The sequence below is a fragment of the Coenobita brevimanus genome, chromosome 25 (assembly GCF_032717465.1).
Source record: "Coenobita brevimanus isolate Jiangsu-jjx chromosome 25, ASM3271746v2, whole genome shotgun sequence".
Taxonomy (NCBI): domain Eukaryota; kingdom Metazoa; phylum Arthropoda; class Malacostraca; order Decapoda; family Coenobitidae; genus Coenobita; species Coenobita brevimanus.
This window is the reverse complement of record NC_136978.1, coordinates 26,304,143-26,311,174: the sequence shown is the minus strand read 5'-3', so window position 1 is coordinate 26,311,174 and position 7,032 is coordinate 26,304,143. Positions and strand designations below refer to the sequence as shown.

The 7,032-nt window shown below is 40.6% G+C and overlaps 1 non-coding gene across 1 annotated transcript; it reads right to left on the bottom strand.

Annotated features, from left to right (window-relative positions):
- Nucleotides 1-666: 666 nt before the first annotated feature.
- Nucleotides 667-785, bottom strand: LOC145393891 (5S ribosomal RNA). Its single transcript, XR_013896262.1, has one exon. It is a non-coding gene; the product is annotated as a 5S ribosomal RNA (ribosomal RNA).
- Between the last annotated feature and the right edge of the window lie 6,247 nt (nucleotides 786-7,032).

The window sequence follows — 7,032 nt, the reverse complement described above, 5'->3', positions numbered from 1 at the left end:
AATCACAGTCAGACTTTTTGCACTTTAGCCATATACAAGCCATTTACATGATACTGACGCATGTTCAGTGAAACTGATGTATGAGCACTGAGTGCAAACACAGCTAGTGCATATGACACCAGTGAGGGAGAAGGAATTTGGCTTCATATCTCTTATTGCAGTGTTTGCTTCTGCGGAGGTGGGCAGGCTAATCTTAGGCAGAAAGAGTTGTTTTACACCTGACTTGACTCAGTTGTGGAACAGCGCCTCTCATGGGATTCACTTTAGTTTTTCCTTCTGGATTTCACAAAATCCCAGATGGATCACACTGGTTCAAGGAGCCAGATCACCACTGGCCTTTCAAATGCCAGAGTGATTGCGGAGAGTGACCACATCATTGTACATACTAGATGGAGAATTCTTCAGGATATCATGGTTTCCAAGAGTGCGTAGAGTGCTTTCCTACTGAGTACAGACTTGTTTTTATTCAGAGGCTGCACAGCAAAACAAGGAGAATTCCAAGATCACATGTAAAACGGTTCCATCTTTAGTAATCAAGAATGAGGAATGTTTCTTCATTCATTGCCAGACGCCATGTATCCCAGACGGAGAGGCCAAGGGCTTAGAGTTAATTGTTTTACAGGGAGGGGCACTAATCCTCCACCAACCCCACTTGACACGTAGCGATGCCAACAGCATCTGGTGTTCCCAGGCGGTCACCCATCCAAGTACTAACCAGACCCAGCGTTGCTTAACTTCGCTGATCGGACGGGAAGCGGTGTACTCAACGTGGTATGGCCGTTGACATGAGGAATGTGCTTATGAGTATACAGTGTCAGTTTCGAATCGGTCTGAGGTGTCAGTGTTGCCGAGGGCTCACTGAACAATAAGATACCTTCAAACATGTTACTCTAGCAGTAACTGATGATTGTCTAGGAGTGTGCATGAGATCAAGGCGGGGTTTTGCCTCATGAGGGACGCTGACTACAAGTGATGAAAGTCATACTGTCAGACTGGCTGGGGATCAGAAGCGGCACAGACTTCTTTATCGTTGGACAACAGTTTTGTGAGAAGGTACAAGGAGAGGTTTGTCATGGATATTTCTGACGGGATAGAGGGTCGCTTCCATGCCCTGATGTTCTACTTCAGGCCCACCTCCCAGGTTACCTCTGTTCAAGCAGCAAAAAGACGGATTGTGTTGGAGGTGGGTGAGTATAGGATTCTTTGAGCCGAGTACTATGAGGCACTGCACTGTATGTGACACAGCCCTGCATCGATGGCTTCTTCTTACCGTATTCAAATAGTTACAGTTATCCAATCAATCGACAATTCTGTGTCAGCCAAACTCAGGGAAACAGCGACTAGCTTGAAATGTGGTAGGGTGGGTGATGCTTGTGGCACGCATGTGGTACAGTAGTTGTCAAAGACGGAAGTGAGGTTGAGGTTTGATCGTTCCTCTCTGGAAAGAAAGAGATGACAATTGTGACTTCTGTAATTACAGTAGTGATATCATACTTCGTGTGACAGGCAAGTTTCTTGATCAGGTGTTTTTGGTGTAAAAATAGAGCCATTTACTAAAGTTTCAGAGGCCTAATGAATCCAGTCTCAAGAAGGCATTTTATTTAATAAATCGCGAGGCAGTATGGGTAGGCTAATCCTGCGAGGCTGTGGGGTCCTGACAAGGATTTTCCGGCTCATAACTGAGGAGCATTTGATTTCTTTCCTGTAAGTTCAGGAGTAAGAAAGGGTGTTCTTGCTATCTCGTGTCTTTTTAAATGAAAAGTTCGTGAAGTTTGGTTCCCATTTGTTAATTTTTTTTTCTTGGAAAGAACAACATTATCCCGCTTCTAGCCTCTGGTTCTTTCTTTACATCATAAGAGAAAATGGATTCGGTTCTAGATTGATCTGTGAGTCGAGGTCACTGTGGAGAATCAGTTGGCAATTTTATGGTTACTGACCTTGACTTTTCCGACAGGAGTCTCCAGAGACACTTCTGAGTGATTTGGAGACACTTCACAAGGAGGCACAGTCACAGGTATACGAGGCCTAGACCATAGCCCAGGTATATGTTGGCGTATTTGATGAACTACGCTCTGTTCGGGCATGTGGTGAGGAAATAGGGGTCTTGGAAATATTCATTTATCTTCTTTTGTGATCAGTAACAGCAGTAGATTTGATGGTGATATCTCCCATGGCACGGTCTGATTTACTGTGTCACTAGCTTACTCAGGTCGAGTATTTGGCATCGTCGTTATTACGAGTGAACAAACAACCCGAACGAGCGACGTTTACTCTCAATTACGTTTGGAAATGGGCGACCAGGTCAGATCCGACCCGGACGGTCCCGGCCTGGCCAGACCCGACTGTCATGCTAAGCAGAAGCTAATAACTCTACTCCCTATGTGACGTAGAGATGAAATTGCTCCTGCATGTGATATATTCATTCAATACATTTTTTATCAACTAAAAATTCACCCATAGACGAGTAGGAATTAACTCCTTGGAATCTCGAGCTTTCCAAGGGTGTGCTTGGCTCTAATCGGTGAACGCCTCAGTTACAAAATCAAAATAAAACATATTTTCCGTTGTAACACTCTTATTTTTGGCATCAACTCTAGCAATTAAATATCACAGATTCCGCCTATAATTTTATTACATAGGGATATTGTGATATGATAACATGACACTCACTTGGTCATCATGCGCTCACAAAGCACACTTTACTAGCTTAGGCCCATGTACAAATACGAACATTAGCATCATCATGGCACTGATGTCCCTTTTCTAACTAGAAAGCTGTGAGACATGGACACGTCAATTTTTATTTTTTTATTTTTTTATTTGCAGGCCATCACAGGATCAAGGGGTATAGTTGCTATGATTGGGTGGATTACAGGCGATTGCCCCATGAGAATGAGGAGAGACCTTCTACCTGCACAATTCGTGAATGACAACTGTGGCTATATGGGCACATTCCACCCTTATCTAGGTCTGATCCTGCTCATGGGGTGATTTCTGAAAGAGTTAATCTAGAGTGGAGAAGACAACAAGGAGAGCTATATACTCATGACTAGAGTTACTGAAGTTTTGTGTGAGTGGAGGGTGGGGGGGGGAAGAGGGAGAAGGTAGAAGGGCCACTGACTGGAAACTTCCAGGTGGAGGGAAGGAATCTCTTGTGGTTGGAGTAAGAAGGTGAGTGAGATGTGCCGCTGCGGTGTTCGTACCAGATGAGTAAGTGAGTGACATCTTTCCTATCTGTGCGTGAATCCAGAACCCAGATACATTAACACCTTATGATATGCTGCCTGGTGAAATTCAAGAAGACTGTATTGTAAAATCTTTCCATGTATGCTGAGCTTTCTGCAAAGCAAAACCTACTTACGGGAGGAAGGACAAGGAAAGGAAGATGTAGAATACTTTCTTGTCCCTTCTTGGATTATAAAATCTGATTTTCATGAAAGTAGATCATAAAACTCTTACTGAGGTTGCAGCCTTACCTCTGAAGGGGGTTACAAGCTTCCTCCACGGTGCCCCAGGAGGATTTTTAGGTGTTACGAAGGTCATGGGATCTGCGATGTACATCCTGGTGTAATCAATCGTCAAGTGTCGCTGTAGGATCACGTTCAAATTTAGGGAGAAGTCTGCTTTTCCAGACTCGACTTCCCCAACTACTCCGGTGAAGTGCCCCTGTTGGGAGTACAAAGTGGTGTTCACCCCTTCCACTACGATGACATCTTTCTGCATATTACTCCCACTTCCATTCTTTTAATTTTATCCAGCTTAGGAGAGTAACAAAAGGGGAAATGAAGGATATTTCAGGACCCTCCAATTTTAAAAGTTTCTCGTAATCTAAAAGAACTTGAGTGGTAACAAGAAAAATTAAAAACACACATCATACTGAAAGGGTCAATATTATGAATTTATGTGCTGATGGACAAAGGGTGAATAAAGGATAATTTAACCTACACATCAAAACTGTTTCCTTTGTGTAAACAATTTCAGTGTATACACTACGTCTTTCATTAAATATGTGTGAGGCACTGTGAAAGCAGGACCCAGAAGTAGTAGATATTTTGCTTTGAAGTGTAGTTAAGAGAATGTTTTCACTTCTCTGTTGGGAACATTTACGAGGGGATAGATACATGTATAATAATATATAATATGATAGAATAATAACTAATGTATAATATGCAATAAGAAATAACTTGTGACAATTTAATCTGATTCGCTGTTGCCTTCGCTATGGCTACTCTCTTTTTCTGTCTTGCATTCTTTTGTTTACTGTCCTCATACCATTTTATTCAGCTTATGACTGACATATCAAATTAGAGGAACTGGATATGATCATCATTATACCCTCCAGTACCAGACGTCTCTGAAGCTTAAAGGTCAGTGAGCAGGATGAGTCGCGCAAGGAAATATTTAGTGTTGCAATAAGTAAAAAGTATGTAATATAATTATATCACGCACTGAAGCAGTATAGGCGACTCCACCTTTACTAAAATGTATTGTAATAATATGTAACATTTTCCTAAAAAGCAGTGCCTGGCATCCAACCTTAATAAATGCCTATGGCGTCATATATACGGTGTGTATATATATATATATATATATATATATATATATATATATATATTTTACTAACAGAACGGAGGAAGGAAAAACAAATGATTAAAAAAAATAATTCATACACCAGATTACTGGTGTCCTCTGTTCATAAAATATCTGTAACAGTTGGACTTGAACAACTGTGGGTTGAAATTTGGAGGGAAACAGCTCTGGGTAAGCGAGTTCCAGAGAGATGCAGTACGGGGAATGAAAGAATTCTGATAGGCAGAAGTTCTACAATATGGTTGAGTGACATACCAGTCATGAGCACTACCAGATGCCTGCGTAGCACGAAGGAAGGCATGGAGAGGTGGCACCATGGACGCAACTTCGTCTGTGCATTTGCCAAAAAAAATCTGTAAAATAATGCAAGGGAGGCAACATTCCTTCTTACTTGCAGAGGAGGTAGTTTATTTGTAATGGCAGGGTTGTTAATAATTCTCACAGCTTTGTTCTGAATTTTGTCTAGTTCTTTTAATGCAACCTCTCCACATCCATTCCACAAGGGTGAGCAGTATTCAAGCTGAGAGCGCACATGACTCTTATAAATTATAGCTGACTGCTCATCAGCGAAGAAGTTACGGACTCTATATAATAATCCAAGTTTCTTTGAGGCCGTTTTAGCAAGTGATTTGACATGAGAGTTCCAGCTGAGGGCATTGTTAAGTGAGACACCAAGAATTTCAATACTTTTGGAGATGGGAATATTAGTAGCACTGAAGGAAATGTATGAATCTGGCACTATCTGTCTATTAGTAAATTGTATATATTTAGTTTTACTAGCATTAAAAGAGACAAGGTTATTTTGTCCCCATTCACTGATCGTAGATAGGTCTTGATTTATGGAGATGGCTGTACTGAGTTGAGAGGAAGAGATATTAGACTTTGTAAATGGGTGTCTGAGTGTGAATGAACTATGTAGTGTTGAGTCATCTGCATATGAGTGGACGGGATTGTGGGTGACAGATAAGAGATCATTAACCCCTTAATTGCGGGGCATCACATTCGTGATGCTCGGACGCAATGGATCATACCGCAGGGCGTCACTTTTGTGATTCTGTGTTATTTTGAATTCTCTCAGGCTTACAAGTGGTGGCTTGTATCATCTATCAGTACTGCCAATGTCCAACACTAGTCAGCACTCCTAATCTGATCTGTACTCTCATCCATTGTTGACAATTTAGCCATTTATTCCCGTTCTTGACTCCCCTCCCTACCTCCCCTCTATTACCCTCTCTTCTGACCTGACTGGCCACTCTGCGCTAAGCAAATCTTCCCCGGAATTTTCCACTGATTTCATCCATTGAAATAAGCCCTATGTCCTATTCTTATACAAAATAATATATACAAAAAAGAAATAAGGTAAGTGATAGTCCCATACACCTGGAATTAGCTAATTATCACCTGACAACACCTCACGTGCACTCGTTCGCTAATTTCCCCCAGTAATTTCCCCTTGAAATATGCCATATAATTTATTCTCGTAATAAAAATATATATATGAAAGGAAGGGAGAAACCTAAATGATATTTACATTCACTTGGAACTACCTAATTTATTATGTATTGTCTAGATTTCCTGCCAATCATTTCATAGTCTATATATATTAGCAGCTGTCACCATGCTGACACTGGCAGCCCTTCACTGCCCCTAGGCAGCATCATTCAGTTTACTGTCGTCTTTCAAGGTGAAACCACGTCGGATTCGCGCCTGTCCAATTCTGCCGCTTTTTGGCCCCATGCAAAGGTCCCTGTGACCTCTACCCCTACAAAACCTCGTGTGGAAAGGAGTAAAGAGCTAAGTGACTGCTGTGGAACGTGAACTGGTTAATATATCAATGATAATGATGGACAATGACTACGATCTTTCTGGTGACTCTAAAACAGTGCAAGTGGAAGTGTAAATAATGTGTAAATAATGTGTAAAAAACAAGTGAAAGCAATGAATGTAAATATAACTGAACAATGGAAAATAGTTTTATAAGCTACTGCATGTGACAGTGCATAACATAATGTAAATAAAATATAAATGTAAATAATATAAATAAAATAGAGAATGTAAAGAGAAATGTAAATGAGTAGTAATATAAGAATACGAGTATATATACTAGGAGTAATGAAAGTGAAAGTTTCACTCTAGCATGTATGAAGAATGAGTTATGAAAGTGAAAGTGACAGATTCACTCTCAACGCTAGTATACAGGACGAGAAAGTGAATGCTATGTATTTTACTGAAAGAGAAATTGAATGCCTACAGTGACAATAAACTTCTATTACTGAAGGAAACTTATGGATAAAGACTACAGGTATATATAAGTGTTATATAGTAATAGAAATATAAAGTGTGCTTTTATGACTAATAAAAGAATACCAGCGGCGAACGAGCGCAAGTGGGAAGCTGGTACGAGCTCATAATTTTCATTGCTTTCACAGTGTTTTTTTTTTT